At 41.4% G+C, this 14,421-nt stretch overlaps 1 protein-coding gene across 1 annotated transcript in view; it reads right to left on the bottom strand.

Annotated features, from left to right (window-relative positions):
* LOC149169153 (callose synthase 1-like) overlaps nt 1–14,421 on the bottom strand; it is a 45,267-nt gene that overhangs the window by 2,167 nt on the left and 28,679 nt on the right. The gene's annotated exons all lie outside the window — the stretch shown is intronic.

Here is a 14,421-nt window from a genome sequence, read left to right on the forward strand (position 1 = left end):
TTGTATCATGGATCCCTGTAATGTCAGAAAAACGGATTCTCTGACATTATACACACATAAAAGTTCAAAAAACTTTGGCAAATCATGTCTGGCATTCTTAAGGACCAGGACAATATGTAAAATAATTTTGAGATCCTAGTGCAAATATTTAAACGAGGACAATTCCCAAACATGGAAGATATACTTGCCAGCAGTTGCATACACTTGAAGAGCAGCCAAAGCCAAGTGAGAAAAAAAATCCCTTTTTTAAGATCCATTTAAATATTTTCAAATGAGAGCAATAACCAAACATGGAAATATATGCCCACCAGCAATTTCTTACATTCACGAGCAATCCAAGCTTGTAAGTATATTAGATTCAAAGTGAATTTTGCAACAAATAGAGCTCTGAGAGTATAATTGTTGAAGACAGATAAATAAGGAAATGTTTGTTAATTGAAGTTAGAGATGGAATGGTTCTGCTAAATTTAGTAGTGCACTATATTTGGCAGAAGAACCTGCATCTGAAGATAAGGCACAATCTTACTTTCTCGTGTTGACTTAGGAAACTTCTCTAATTTTCCTACAGTAAAAAATAGTAAAACGAACTGAGCATGCATGGAGATTTTATCTCAGTTCGACTTCAGTTTAGTGAGCTAGTTTGACTCGAGTTCAAAAGGCTAGTTCGCTTGAGTTCAAGATGTCAGTTAAACTTGAGTTATGTGAGGCAACCCGACTTAGGTTCAAGGAGCCAGTTCACTTGAGTTGAAGAGCGGATCAATCCTATAAAGGGTAGAGTACAGACTTGGTGAATCATATGATTATGCACTAGCGAGAATTTGTGTTTTGAGCTCAAGAAAATAGTTCCAGACCAGCGTGTGAGGTCAAGGATAGCGCATCACTTAAGGAGGCCAATATAGCTTGTGCAAAGAGGCAGTTCAACCTATACAGTTGGTACAACTGCACAAGGGAGAGGCCGAATTGGTCTAGGGTGTGCAGGATATTGTGTTGAGGAACAAAGAGTAAGAAGGGAATTTTTCCCAAGTGATTTGTAATTAATTACTGAGATTTTTCTGAGCAAATCAATAAAAACACATTAGCAGATTTTCCCCATTTTGGGTTTCCTAGGTATTTCTGGTGTTTCGTTAATTGTACGCTTGTGTCTTTATGATTATTTTTTTTCATTGCAAATTCATTAGAATACTCATTATATTTGATCAGTGGATTTCGCAGTTAAGTTTTTAGTTCTTGCATTTCAAAATATTGTTTAAATTAGTTGTTGGGTATTAGAAAACTAACATGGTATTAGAGCTACAGATTGATTGAAGACCAACAAGCAATATATTTTCCTTAGAAATGAGTGACAGTTACAGTGCAGGGTGTGCAGTTTCCACAAGAGTGCAGTCTTTTCCCATGAAATCAAATGCATAGGTGTTTTCCGTAGCAGGCTTGCACAACAATGTTTATGAGCAGTTTGAGTTAGAGCATGGCATCCCTGGGTCTAAGATTTGAGGATCGCCTTGATAGGGCCTCGAATTTCTGCTCTTGGAAGGCGAGGATTGGTATGGTATTGGAGGAATAGGGAGTTTGGGAATTGTGGAGAGTCCACTAGTTGCTCCAGCAGATCCTCAATAACAGGCCCAACATAACAAGGATGCAAAGGCCAGAAGAATAATCCTTCAAGGAGTCAAGGATCAAATCATACCTCACCTTTCTGGAAAGAAGACAACTCAGGCCATGTGGACAACTATCTTAGGATTGTACCAAGGTATGAGTGAGACCAGGAAGCTAGTTGTCGGGTAATTTAATTGACTTTAAATTACTTCATTAATTGTCAACCAAGGTTTGTGTAATTATGAAGTGTATGTGCAGTACCATATATGTTATGAATTCTATCTTTGGATGAAATTGATCTAAGTAGGGATAAATATTAGACGAGATTAAAGAGTTGTCACGCACATGTTCTAATAGTATGTGTTCCTAGTCCCATGAATCTTTTAAGTGCTCCATTTTTAAGAGTAGTTGAAAATAATTTCAATTTCTAAGGATAAAATAAGTAGTCATAAGATTTACATAAAACTTCAAATTTAAAGAAATGTTTCTAGATCCTCATTTCTTAAACCATGGAAATTAGGGAGAATAGAGGGTGAAATGCTTTTCATTGTGGTTGTGGTATTTTCATAAAAAATAGGAAATCCATAAGAATTTGGTTCTCCTCTACCACCTCTACCACCTCGTCCTCCACCTTGTCCTCTATTTCCTCCTCTGCCTCTTCCACCTTCAATCCTAAGTTCACCATTTACATTATGTACTTCTCCTTTCCATGCCATTGTGGATTCCTCAGAGCTAATATAAGGTTCTATAATAGGATTATCTAGCTCTTCTTCTGGTTCCTCTACTAATGGTATATTAAAATAAGTTTCTTCTTCTTCTTCGCTAGGAACCTCTAATTCTTGTCCGAAAGGTTGTTCTCCTATTGAAGAGAGAAAGATTACTCCTTTTGTTGGGGATGTAGGTTCTTCAACTACTGTTTCAATAGAAGAAGTTGGTGAATCTCTTGGTTGGATTTCAGACCTATGCACCTCATGGAGTCTATGTCTACCTGCAAATGATGGGATGCGAGTGTCAGTGGATGGTGTGGCACTACGAGGTCTAGCAAGGGTGAGTGGTGATGTTGGAATTGAACTTCTACCTCTACTTACAAATCTACCCCTAGAATCCCTTTCTCTATGCATAAATGGTTTTTATCATGCTTTAATTATGCATCTACAAAATCAAAGTTGAATGCACTTAAAATGATATGCAAACCAAGAATGAAATCGTATATACACTTTCTTGGCAATGACGCCAAAATGTTGGGTAATTTAATTGACCTTAAATTACTTCATTAATTGTCAACCAAGGTCTGCATACCTATGAAGTGTATGTGCACCATATATGTTAGGAATTCTATCTTTGGATGAAATTGATCTAAGTAGGGATAAATATTAGACGAGATTAAAGAGTTGTCACACACATGTTCTTTCCATTAAAGCTACATCAAAACCAAATGCCAAACTGTATTGAAAATTAATCTATAACTTGAAATCTCAATTTATTCTAATTGCATAATTGAAAGTCTATTTCTAATTTCATAAAGGAAATATTAATGCTAATTACAGAAAAGAGATCCTAATACTAATTTGCAGAATTGAAAGTTTAATAATACTTTGCAAAAGGAAATCTTAACACTATTTGCAGAAAAGGAAACTCAACTCTGAAAAGGATATTCTAACTCTAAATTACAAAAAGAAACACAAATGCTAATTGCTTGCAAAAGGAAAGTAATTTGAATGAACTGTAGCTTCAAGTGATTACTAATGTGCGCTAATAGCTTTGAAAAATCATCTACTCATCATCCACAAAATTTAACTGAGTCATAAAACTAAATTGCTTGAATAAAATACATTTTGGAAACAAATCTTTTTGTTTTGAACGTAAATAGATCTTTTTGTATTTTCTTTTTATGAGCGCTTTGGAAATAAAACAACAGGTGATTAGAAAATAACTGAAATGTAACTATTCGTATTGATAGAGAGAAGAAAAAAACTATATGAAATTGCTAATTAGATGCAAACTATCTACAAGGAATTGCAATGTAAATAGAAACTAACTATCCTTACAACCCTCTAGGGGGCCCTCCCGTGAGTGTAAGTTCGTCTTACAACTCTCTAGGGGGCCCTCCCCTGAGTGTAAGTTCGTCACTGATCAAATGATTGCTCAACCACGCATCGGAAAAGAGGAACAAAGTATTATATTAATCCACACAAGTTTCTTAAACAAAACTTGCAAATGCTGAAATAAACAACGACTAAATGTGTTTTTGGTCTTCCCTCACGACTTTTATACAATTCTTTATCAAACTGATCTAAGAATACTATGCCGATAGGCAAGTAACTTAGTCTTCCATCTAAGAAATAAACTTAAATTAAAAGTCTATTTCCTCATGATTTTCTACTGGAAGAGCAAATCATGAGGAATTCTTCTCGAACATGTCTTCTCGATCGAACAAATCATCTCCACACTCGCTTCATCTTGCCATGATCTCCTGTCGAACTTCGCTTGACTGCTGAAACGTCATAGCCAGAGTTTGACTTTTGATTTGACTTTTAGATCTTTCGATCTCTGTATCTTGCTAGATCATGATGGTAGGTGGACATCCATGTGTAGAACAATTTTCATCTACAGGTACCTTTCATTCCTTCATTGGTCCATTGAAACTTGTCTAACCATGGAGATGGCTGCAGAATTTGATATTAGCAGCGAAATGAGCAAGATTTTGTTGTTGTACAAATGTTTTAATTATATTTCACAAAGAAACAATAGGTTATAAAACATGGATGATTAATACCTTTTATATGCTTGAGTAAGTCTATGATGACCTTGATTAGGCTGAAACTGCGACAAGATGGTCACAAAAAGGTAAAGGAGAGGGAAAAAAAGGTAGTAAAAAAAAGAACAATTTTGGACTTCAACATTAGTACTTCAAGATAAGCTCAGAAATATCAAGATGGCTAAGTCTGAGTCTATGATTTCTTATATATCTAGATTCACCCAAGTAAAGGACAAGTTAGCTGGGGTTGGAGAGATTGTCTCTGATAGAGACCTTGTCAGTTTTGCACTATTGGCCTTTCCCAAGTCATCGGAAAACTTCATGGCTATAGTGAGTGTCAAAGAAAAGCTTACAGATTGGGAGCGACTATGGACTGATTGTGTGCAAGAGGAGATCCGAAAGCAAGCAAAATCTGGGTCTCATGCAAACACTGAGGAAGACGAAAACATTGCCCTAGCTAGCAAAGGGGGCAAGGGAAAGGGCAAGAAAAAGATAGGAGAGATTGGGTCCAGTACAGGAGGCAAGAAGAAGAAAGATCTCAACAAAGTGAAGTGCTTCTCTTGTCATCGGTTTGGGCACTACTCCACCAAGTGTCCAAACATGAAGGAGTCCAAGAACAATCACGTGGCATCATCAACAGAGGTGGAAGAGCTCAATTCTTAGTTTGAGGAGTTTTCAATCATAGCTTGCATGGCAAGCTCAGTGGCTAGTAACGTATGGTATATTGATAGTGGAGCATCCTTTCATATAACCGAGAACAAGAGATATTTCAACTATTTAATAGAGAAGGATATGCAGTTTCATATAGAGATGGGAGATGATGGTAGGTACCTAGCGCATGGCGTGGGTACAATCAAGTTTGAGAGGGAGTCTTAAAAACCTCTCTACCTTAGAGATGTCATCTATGTCCTAGGGTTGAAGAAAAACCTTGTTTCAGTCACAACCTTGGAGAGCAAAGGGTATGAGGTTACCTTTAGTAGAGGGAAGGCCTTCATCGATCATCTCAACTCCGAAGTAGTTAAGTAGTTTGGAGTTAGGATGAAGAACATCTACAGGTTGCAGTTTGAGACAAAAGTGGCCTTGAGCAGCAGAGAGATCGGTGCGCATAGATGTGACCTTAGGGAGCTTTGCATAGGCATATGGTTCACTTAGACCATGGCGGGTTGAAGATTTTGAGGCAAATTGCCACAGGGTGACCACAATACAGTGTAGATCAACATGACTTATGCAAGGTTTGTGTTACCACTCAAATTAGAAGGGGACCTAAAGGGGTTCCTAAGAGGGCAACTGCTAGGTTAAGGGCAATTGTGGAGGCTTAGCCCACTATCACTACAGCTAAGTCTCCCTGCTCTTTATGAACTTTCACCGATGGAAGGAGTCTCAGTAGTGTAGGGATTCACTTTGTAAAGTATATGTCAATGGATATGTGATAAGTGACCCTAAAAACCCTTTCCCAAGGATGGAGTGAAGAATGGAGCTTGCTTGCTCTTTAAGCAAGGGACTTGGTCCACCAAGGATAAGGGGTGAGGATTGGAGGGTTGAGGGAGAAAGATAGGCTTATGAACAAGTTTCTCAATCCCTATAATCCTTGGGAAACTTGGATTCCCAAATGGTCCTTGACAAATAGTCTTTATTAAGAAGTGGGACTGCACGGGGCCAAGCAGGCCCAACCTAGGTTTGAGGATGGAATGTAGCAACCAATGATGTTCCTATTCTGGACAAGGTGCGAAGAAAGGACCAAACAAAGAACACTTTCTTCAAAAGGTTGAATTGATCCTATTGAGGCCTAGCCTTCGGGATGCTTAGGCACAATTCAACCCTAGAGCTAGGGCTTGAGATTCTCGGGGATTCCACCATTAGAATTGCCTCAAATTTGGAGGAGAGGGAGGGGACCCACTAGTGCAGTAGCCTATACGAGATCGAATTTTTTCCTTAGGTCAATTCCTGGGTAATTGATGCCCTAGTTGACCTAATGGGGCTAGACTTGGGGAAAAGGGGAAAATGGTTAAAAAAGAGTTGAAATGATCACCCTTTTTGAGGGATCAATGCCTAGTTCACTTGGGGATGTGGAATCAAGGATAATGATGAGTAAGAACTTAGTTTCTTAATCAAGGAGGCCCAGAATGTCATGAGTAAGAACTTAGTTTCTTGATCAAGGAGGCCCAGAATGTCACCTTCGTCCAATGTTGAGAGGAATAAAAGAAAAGTGACATTCAAGGATTTAAAAAGCAAATGATGCAAGCTTCTCGAGATAAATAAATCTCTAGGACGTTTCATTCATATAACATTGGCCCATACATTAAATTAGCTAAAATATGCTCAATTCCACATTTCGATAATGTAGCAAACAGCCCTAATTTTAGCAATATGCATCAACAAGAATAATAATATCAAAATTTATTTACAACGTTATAGAATATATCCAACCAGCATTTCGTTTGCACAATAAAGCTCTAAGACAAGGGAATAACTCAAATCCATACATCAAAATTCATCCATCTTAAAAAATATCCACCAAGGAAAAAGAGCGAAAATTCTTTATGATTATAGAGATCCCCAGTCCAGTGATGATACAAATGAATGTATCTAACATCAATATATAGCCTCCTATGGAGCTCGAATTAGCCTATGGGCATGCATTAGCCCATAATGACAAAAAAATGTGCAAATAAAACCCCTATTGGTGACAAGCCCACCAAACTAGCTCGTAAGTGTAAAAACAAGCCTCACAAGGGGGCAAATAATGATATGTGCATGTTGTAGGGCTCTCTAAAGGCTCAATAATATCATGAAGTGCCATATTGAGGAATAAATTCCTCGGAATATGATGGACGAGGGGGTGGCCCCTTGTTCGCCAAGTAGTAGGCCTGTGGTGCTCCCATTAGGTATGAGGGCACATAGATGACCTCATGGGTCTCCATATGAATCGGAGATCCTCTGCAAGGGTCTAAGTGGTGGAATGAATGCTACCATGACATCGTGCAAGTCCTGGGACACCTATCAAGAGTGTGGTACTCTTGTATCCAAAAATGGATTGCTAGTAAACTCTGAGCATCCATGAAGATCGATGGAGTGTTTTCTGTTGTTGTGGAGGTCCATGTCTCTCTATGTACACCTTACATGTGCCAATGTAGACCTCTGGGGGTTAGGATCCCATATAGGGAAACCAAACCCAAATGGAAACCACCTGTAATCTTGCATAAGATCCAATGTGTCCCCAGGCTTCCAGTACAACCAGTCGTTGAAATAATCAGGTAAAAAGCTTACAAATCATGGATAACAATGTGGGCACTTCATAATGGCATGCTCTTCCGTAGTGGGCTTTGGCATGTGCTATTGTCTCCAAGCTCCAAAGGGGGTTAGCCATGTACCTTATTAGGTGGTTTCAAATCCTAAAGGGGATAGTATGTCCAAGGTACATCCCTCTAATGGGGGTGGCAAGTGACAAATAAGTGGAATGGAATAGGGAATGAGAGGGGCAATCTTGGGCCATGTAGTGGGGCATAGGGGTAGCTAGATAAGGGGAAGCCCACACCTAGTAATGTAATGTATAGGAGGGAGCAATCATGGTATATGAAGTGCTCCAACTTTGATTTTTCCACCCTTCTTCATATACCTTTTGCCTTTTATGAATTTTCTTCAATTGACTACTCGGGGCTCAAAGGACAAGAGCATGATTTGTAAGATATAGCAGTGATTACCCCCTTTCAGGTAGGGCGGTTCATTGCCCTCCAAAGGTTGGGAAAATCATGGGTTCCTGAATGATAAAGGAGGTTCATCTAGGGCCTATGGAACCAGGGTGATAGCCAATGATTGGGGTAGAGCTCATGTAATGGCTTTTTCCCACGTGTTAATTATTTTTGTCCCGAACATCTTTTGCATTTTGTGGTACAATTTCCTGTTAAATGTGGCCAATTATGTTTTTTCTTCCTTTTTAGTTGCTTCCACCTTCAGGGCATCATTCTAGGCTTGACCCAAAGTGGGGGCAAGGAGATAGGGAGGCTAACCCTATGTGGACCTAGAATGGCAATGTGGACCCAGGTGGGAGAAATGATGAATGGGGTATAATGAGTGGGAATGGAGTAATATATGTGGGTAAATGATCGAGACCACGCACCCAAAGTCAAGGTTTCCCAAGTAGTACCACCCTAGAACCAAATGGTCAATAAGGAGATCCCACGAGACTAAGATTCAAGGGTAACAACCAAAAGAGATCAAGGAGACAAGAGTACAAATTAAGCCTACTATTTCCGCCAAATGCCCACATCAATCCATACCCAGAAGTATCCATGATAAGTAAACCCAATACTCAATTATCAAATGACAAGACATAACTTTAGATTCGGGAGGCCCACCTTCAAACATAAGATCAATACAGGTGGGTGAGGAACCACATGGCTGGCTCAGGTGGCAGAGAAATGGCACAAGGAGCTAGTAGGAGGCATCAAGGGGTTGCTGGTTGTCGACTGAGACTCATCATGGAGAAATTTTTTCTCTTGGGGATATCACCCACAAAGTGGTGGGTAACAAGTTGCACACTTGGCAAGTATGCCAAGACATCCTTTTCCAGTAGAGACAACAGGGCCAAGACTATCTTAGAGCTGGTACATTCGAATGTATGAAGACCATTCTCCTCTCCATCCTTGATGGGATACAAATATTATGTCACCTTTATTGATGACCACTCAAAAACGACATGGATCTTCTTCATACAAAAGAAAGATCAAGTCGTCTTGAAGTTCGTGGAGTCCAAAGCCTTAGTGGAGAACCAAACTAGTAGGAGGATCAAGGCGCTGAGGTCAGAACATGGTGGGAAGTACATCTCTAATGCTTTCAAAGACTTGTGTGCCAAGGATGGCATCGAAGAGAGCTCACTGCACCTCATAACCCTTAGCAAAATTGGGTGGTTGAGCACAACAACTAGAGAATTGTAGGAGCGACCAGGGTTATGTTGCATGATCAAGGACTACCCATATTTCTTTGGGTAGAGACATGCAACATTGCAACCTTTTTGCAGAATAGGAGTCTAGACAGGGTGTAAGGCAGAGTCACAATAGAGGAGGCTTTCATAGGCAAGAAGCTTGATGTGTCTCACTTTTGGATTTTTGGCGGTCTTGTTTACTACCATGTGTCTTCAGATTGCTGGAAGAAACTAGAGCCCACAACAAAGAAGGGCATTTTCGTGGGCTACACATAGAAATCTAAGGCATACAAGGTGTATCTTCCAGCACTCAAAAAGAGAGTGAACTTCGACAAAGGAGGAGCTTTCAGGAAGCCCTTGGAGCATGAGCAGGGAACAACACAAGAGGAGGAGGAGCAAGCTCCCAAGAAGGAGGCTCAGTCAACTCCTTAGACTTCACAACAACCAGTGGTTAGACAGACCGAGCAACATGCAGATGAAAAGAAAGTGCACATACAAGAGAGACTAGAGCGAATGGGCCCCACTCAGCTAGTGACTTCCAGTACAGGTACAGTTCGAGCCAGGTGGGTAGAGGAGTTGATTAGGGAGACTCAAGAGAGAGTTGGACCTTCCAGTATGTTGATGGTGTTGGACTCGCCAACATTCAGGGGATCACCCTGGTATGAAGTCCCAACTAGACCTCACATCGTTTGGTGTGGGAGTCCCATCCGGTATGATGGCCCGGTTGCCATTGTCTTAAGGATTTGCCTCAACTCTTGCTTGTCAGCACAAGAGAGGTGTGCTTTGTCTTCGGGAAGTGCGGTTGGTGTGCCTGGTGAGTGTAAGTGTGCTTGTGTCAATGGTTCTTTCACTGTGAGGGGAAGAGAGTCAAGGTGAGTTCCAAGTTGAAAGGGATCAGTCCCAACTTAGCTAGGAACACACAACACAAAAGGACATACACAACTTTCGGCAAAGCAGTCCACTGAGATGCGATAGTCACAACATACAAGGTAAGATAACACGTACAACACTCACAGATCAGTTCGAGACGAGTGCGACTGTTGTTACAGCAAGGTTCATGTGAAAGGTCTATCTAAATGTCCGACAAAGCAATCGACACAGACGGGACAACATTAACAGTATATACAACACATTTCCATTAATATATTATGCATTACAACAAATGAATCAGTTCAAATGTAGAACACATGGTTAAAGCAACATGCATTGCAAGTGTTAAAGATCAGTCTTACAACAAATACAATACATGTGTGAAAACTTGTTGGCTTGTTTACAGGCTTCTGAATTAAGCGAAAGTTCCAAGACACATCGCTACACTATACATCACTAACCTCGTCAGCGGGTGTTGGAGCGACTACTTACTCCTCAAAGAAAAGATTACAGACTCTCTTGGCTAATGGGAGGAGCTCAAGTGAAAAATCCATTCATGTACAAATGAGGGGGTTATTTATAGCCAAGGGTGAAATTGACCCTTGTGGTTGTTTGACTACCCTCATGACTATTCGACTTCCATGACTTTCCGACTTACATGACTCTATGTTCAACAAGTGGGTCTCTTGGACTTCCACGTTACATCACATTGATTGACAACAAGCCCATACTGGGGATGGTGGGCAACATGACCTATGACTTGACTCGACATGACTTGACATGACAGTGTTGGTATATTCGTGTTGCTGTTGGAGTGCATGTCAAGCTACAGTGTTGTTGAGTGATGGATGTCTTCATGGTGTATCATAGCTTCACCTCCGCATGGCGAAGTGTGTGGAGTCTTCGATGGTCCTTGGTTCACTTGATGAAGCTCTAACATGTTGTTCCTTGCTTTCATGTTGGAAGGCTTGACAGGATCACTTGTTCAGGAAAGTGCATGTTCATTGCGTTCGTCTGTGTCGCATGCTTCGTTTGTTCGTCCATTGGTGAACCTATCCATCTGCATGTGCTCCCTTCGTTCATCCTGTTCGTCGTCTTGACATGTTTGTTGGTGTACCTGTACCTGCAGTCACTCATGACGAGACGACATCAAATCCAAAACCTCCTAGTCTACCATGACACATGATCATTCAGATGCGGGTGACCAGGAGAGGCAGCAGGGCTATGATGCGGGATGATGGCTCCAGGCAACTGTTGATGAAAACTGCGCAAGAGTCACTGAGGGATGGAGACAGACAATTTGAGTTGACAGTGACTGTCTGCAAGGTCTGGCTCGGCTGGGAGACAAAATTACGCAAATTTTGGGAGAGATACTCCGGGTTGCAAGAGGGTAGGGCAGGCATGCTCTACGCATTTTTCGGAACGAATAGTCAGCAGGGGCTGGACAGCCAAATTGGCACAATTTTCCAGAAGAACGGGTCGGGCTGCATGAAGAGTCAGCAAGCAGGGATTGCGCAATTTTTCTGGGGAACTGCCTGGGAGACTGGTAACCAAAATTGTGCAATTCCCAGAGGGAACAGCCAGTTGGCTGTTGAGGTCACTGGCAGCGAGAACTGTGCAATTCCCAGAGGAAACTGCCAGTTGGTTGTTGGGGTCACTGGCAGCCAGAACTGCACAATTCCCAAAGGGAACTACCAGTTGGCTATTGGGGTCACTGGCAGCCAGAACTATGAAATTCGCAGAGGGAACTGCCAGTTGGCTGCTCAGTCACTGACAGTAGAAACTGCGCAATTCGTGGAGGGAGCCGGCAGTTTGCTGCTGGGAGTTGCTCGTTGGGAAAACTGCACTAAGGCCGGGAGACCAACTTGTTGATCACCTCTGCACAATTCCTGAGCTGAGCTGACTGATGGGCAGCGGGAGGCCTACTCATGAGCAGTGCGCAATTTTTGAGATGAACAGTCGATCAGCTGTCTGGGTGGCCAGCATGAGTGTTACTTGAGTTGCTTGCGGGCAGCGCAACTTGAAAGAACTAGTTTGGTGTTTTTGCGCTGTTCTGGTTGACAGTCGAAAGCAGGGTGATGGTCCGACTGTCAATGAGGAGTCTGGTCGTCAGAACTTCAGCAAAAATGACTAAGTGTGTGAATAGTGGAAAGATGCATAGGCGATCATACGAACACACATGTTCAACATCACTGACCGATGGTGCAAGCAACAAGATTGACACTCGTGATTGATCGTTCATGATCGAGACAAAGCTTGCACGATAGTGAATGTGACTTTGTGTGTGAGTGTGACAGATGCTTTCATGGCGAACACAACAAACACATACGAAGCAAAGGCTTTGAGCATACCCAAAACATGGTCGCAAGCATGACTTAGACATCAACATGCAGGGACTTGAGTGCAATAGACAAGTAAGGCGAATGTTAAGACACATGAGCTCACGGAGTGAACCCGAGTGTGTGCAATCATCAAGAGAAACTCTTCAAGGGAGGCTCCGAAATTGGTGCAAGCCAAAATTTTGGAGGGTGGTTGTAGCTACTACAACACAATACCACATTCAGACAGAGTAAACAACCATAGAGATATATGAGGTACATGGCAATTATGACTAACGTGATAGAGTCAAAGCCTTCTTGTTATAAGGAGGTAGCTTCTTAGTAGGTTTGGCGTGATGTTATGGTGGAAGAGTACTCTTCCATCATGCAAAATGATGTTTGGGAGATAGTGCCAAGACTAGATGGCAATTCAATTGTTAGGTTACATTGGGTGTACAAGATTAAGCATGCAATTGATGGGAGTGTGGAGAAGTGTAAGGCTAGATTTGTGGCCAAAGGGTTCTCTCAATTCGAAGGAATTGACTATGATGAGACATTCGCACTTGTCATGCGGAAAGAGTCAATTTTGCGGACAAAACCGACCTCCCTAGAAGCTAAGGCTTTCTAGTGACAAACAAGACAAGTAAACACTACCTTTCTCTAAATATGCATTTAGAATACAAGTAATCAGGTGTTTATAACATACCTTTAGTCCAACGCTTTGTAGTAGTCCAGCCTCGCCGATCCGGATGAGCTCCTCCTCCTCTTCGAAACCTGCATTCACTAACAAGCCAAAAGATTACATAGCACCTGAATAACTTATAAAATAACACATATTCATCATACAGACCAAGGAGTATATGAAACAAATCATGTATAACAACTTGTTGAGAAAAATGAGTTTATTTGCATTAAGTGGAAACAAAAGAAACCATTACAACCTGAGCCTTGGTGTTGTGCAGGTCCCTCCCAGGGTCCAGCAAGAGTTTTCCTTTACTTTGATCAGCTCACCCACTTCCAAATGAAGCTAAGAAAGGATGGGAATCTCTCCTCTCAAGCTCTATAAGGGAGTCCTAATCTCAGCAGCATCTACCCTTAGGAATGTTCAGCTTTCAACCTCCCCTCCCTCTGGCCCAATGCCTGTATTTATAGTGCTTTGGAGGAAGTTAATCAGGTCCACCATGAATGGGATAAGCCCCTCTTTCAATGGGATAGCTCCCCTCTTCATGGGATAAGTTCCTCTTACATAGGGATGCATGAACCATCTGGAGGCGCTCAATCCACGTCAAACCATCTTCTAGAATGCTCTAGAAATGACCACAAGTAACTTTTTTGAAGTGAAACTTGTGCCTTTTGACCTTTACAGGAGTACGCACCCAGCCCTTTACATACAGAGCGTACAAGTACGCAGGTTTTATGAACTGGAGGTGCGTACAAGCAGGTAAGGCTAAGAGAAACTGCGTAACCAGAGTTAATTGACTTTTAAAGGACTTTCTATTTTTCTTGGGGTTTGACATGAGGAGCAGAGGTATGAGACTTGCCAAGGAGGATAGTATGACAGATGATAGAGCCATACTAACTGTAGATAGTCATGGTGACAAATTTTAGTGTAACAGATTGCCCCCTAAAGTGCAAAGCCTGTAGTAGATTTAGGGTTTCATATCATCTAGGAAGGGTGAAGTACTTTATCATTTCAAGGATTATCTTGTGGAGAGCCTGGTTGGAACCTGCAAGTATTCAACACAAAACACATGTATGAGATCATATCATCGCTGAGGTAGGCATTTCCATACTCAGATTAAAAACTTTAACTAGCAAACTAACTACTGCTCTGATACAGGAATGATTTCGCAGTACATCATAATCATAGACTCATGTAGACACAGTATGGACGCAGCCATCTGTTTATAGTTAGTCTACTATACAATGAATACAAAACTCCTCGCAGCCTGGATGGTGGA

This window comes from Pinus tabuliformis, chromosome 4_2 (assembly GCF_031772625.1).
Source record: "Pinus tabuliformis cultivar Carrire ecotype Pingquan chromosome 4_2, CPIR1, whole genome shotgun sequence".
Taxonomy (NCBI): Eukaryota; Viridiplantae; Streptophyta; class Pinopsida; order Pinales; family Pinaceae; genus Pinus; species Pinus tabuliformis.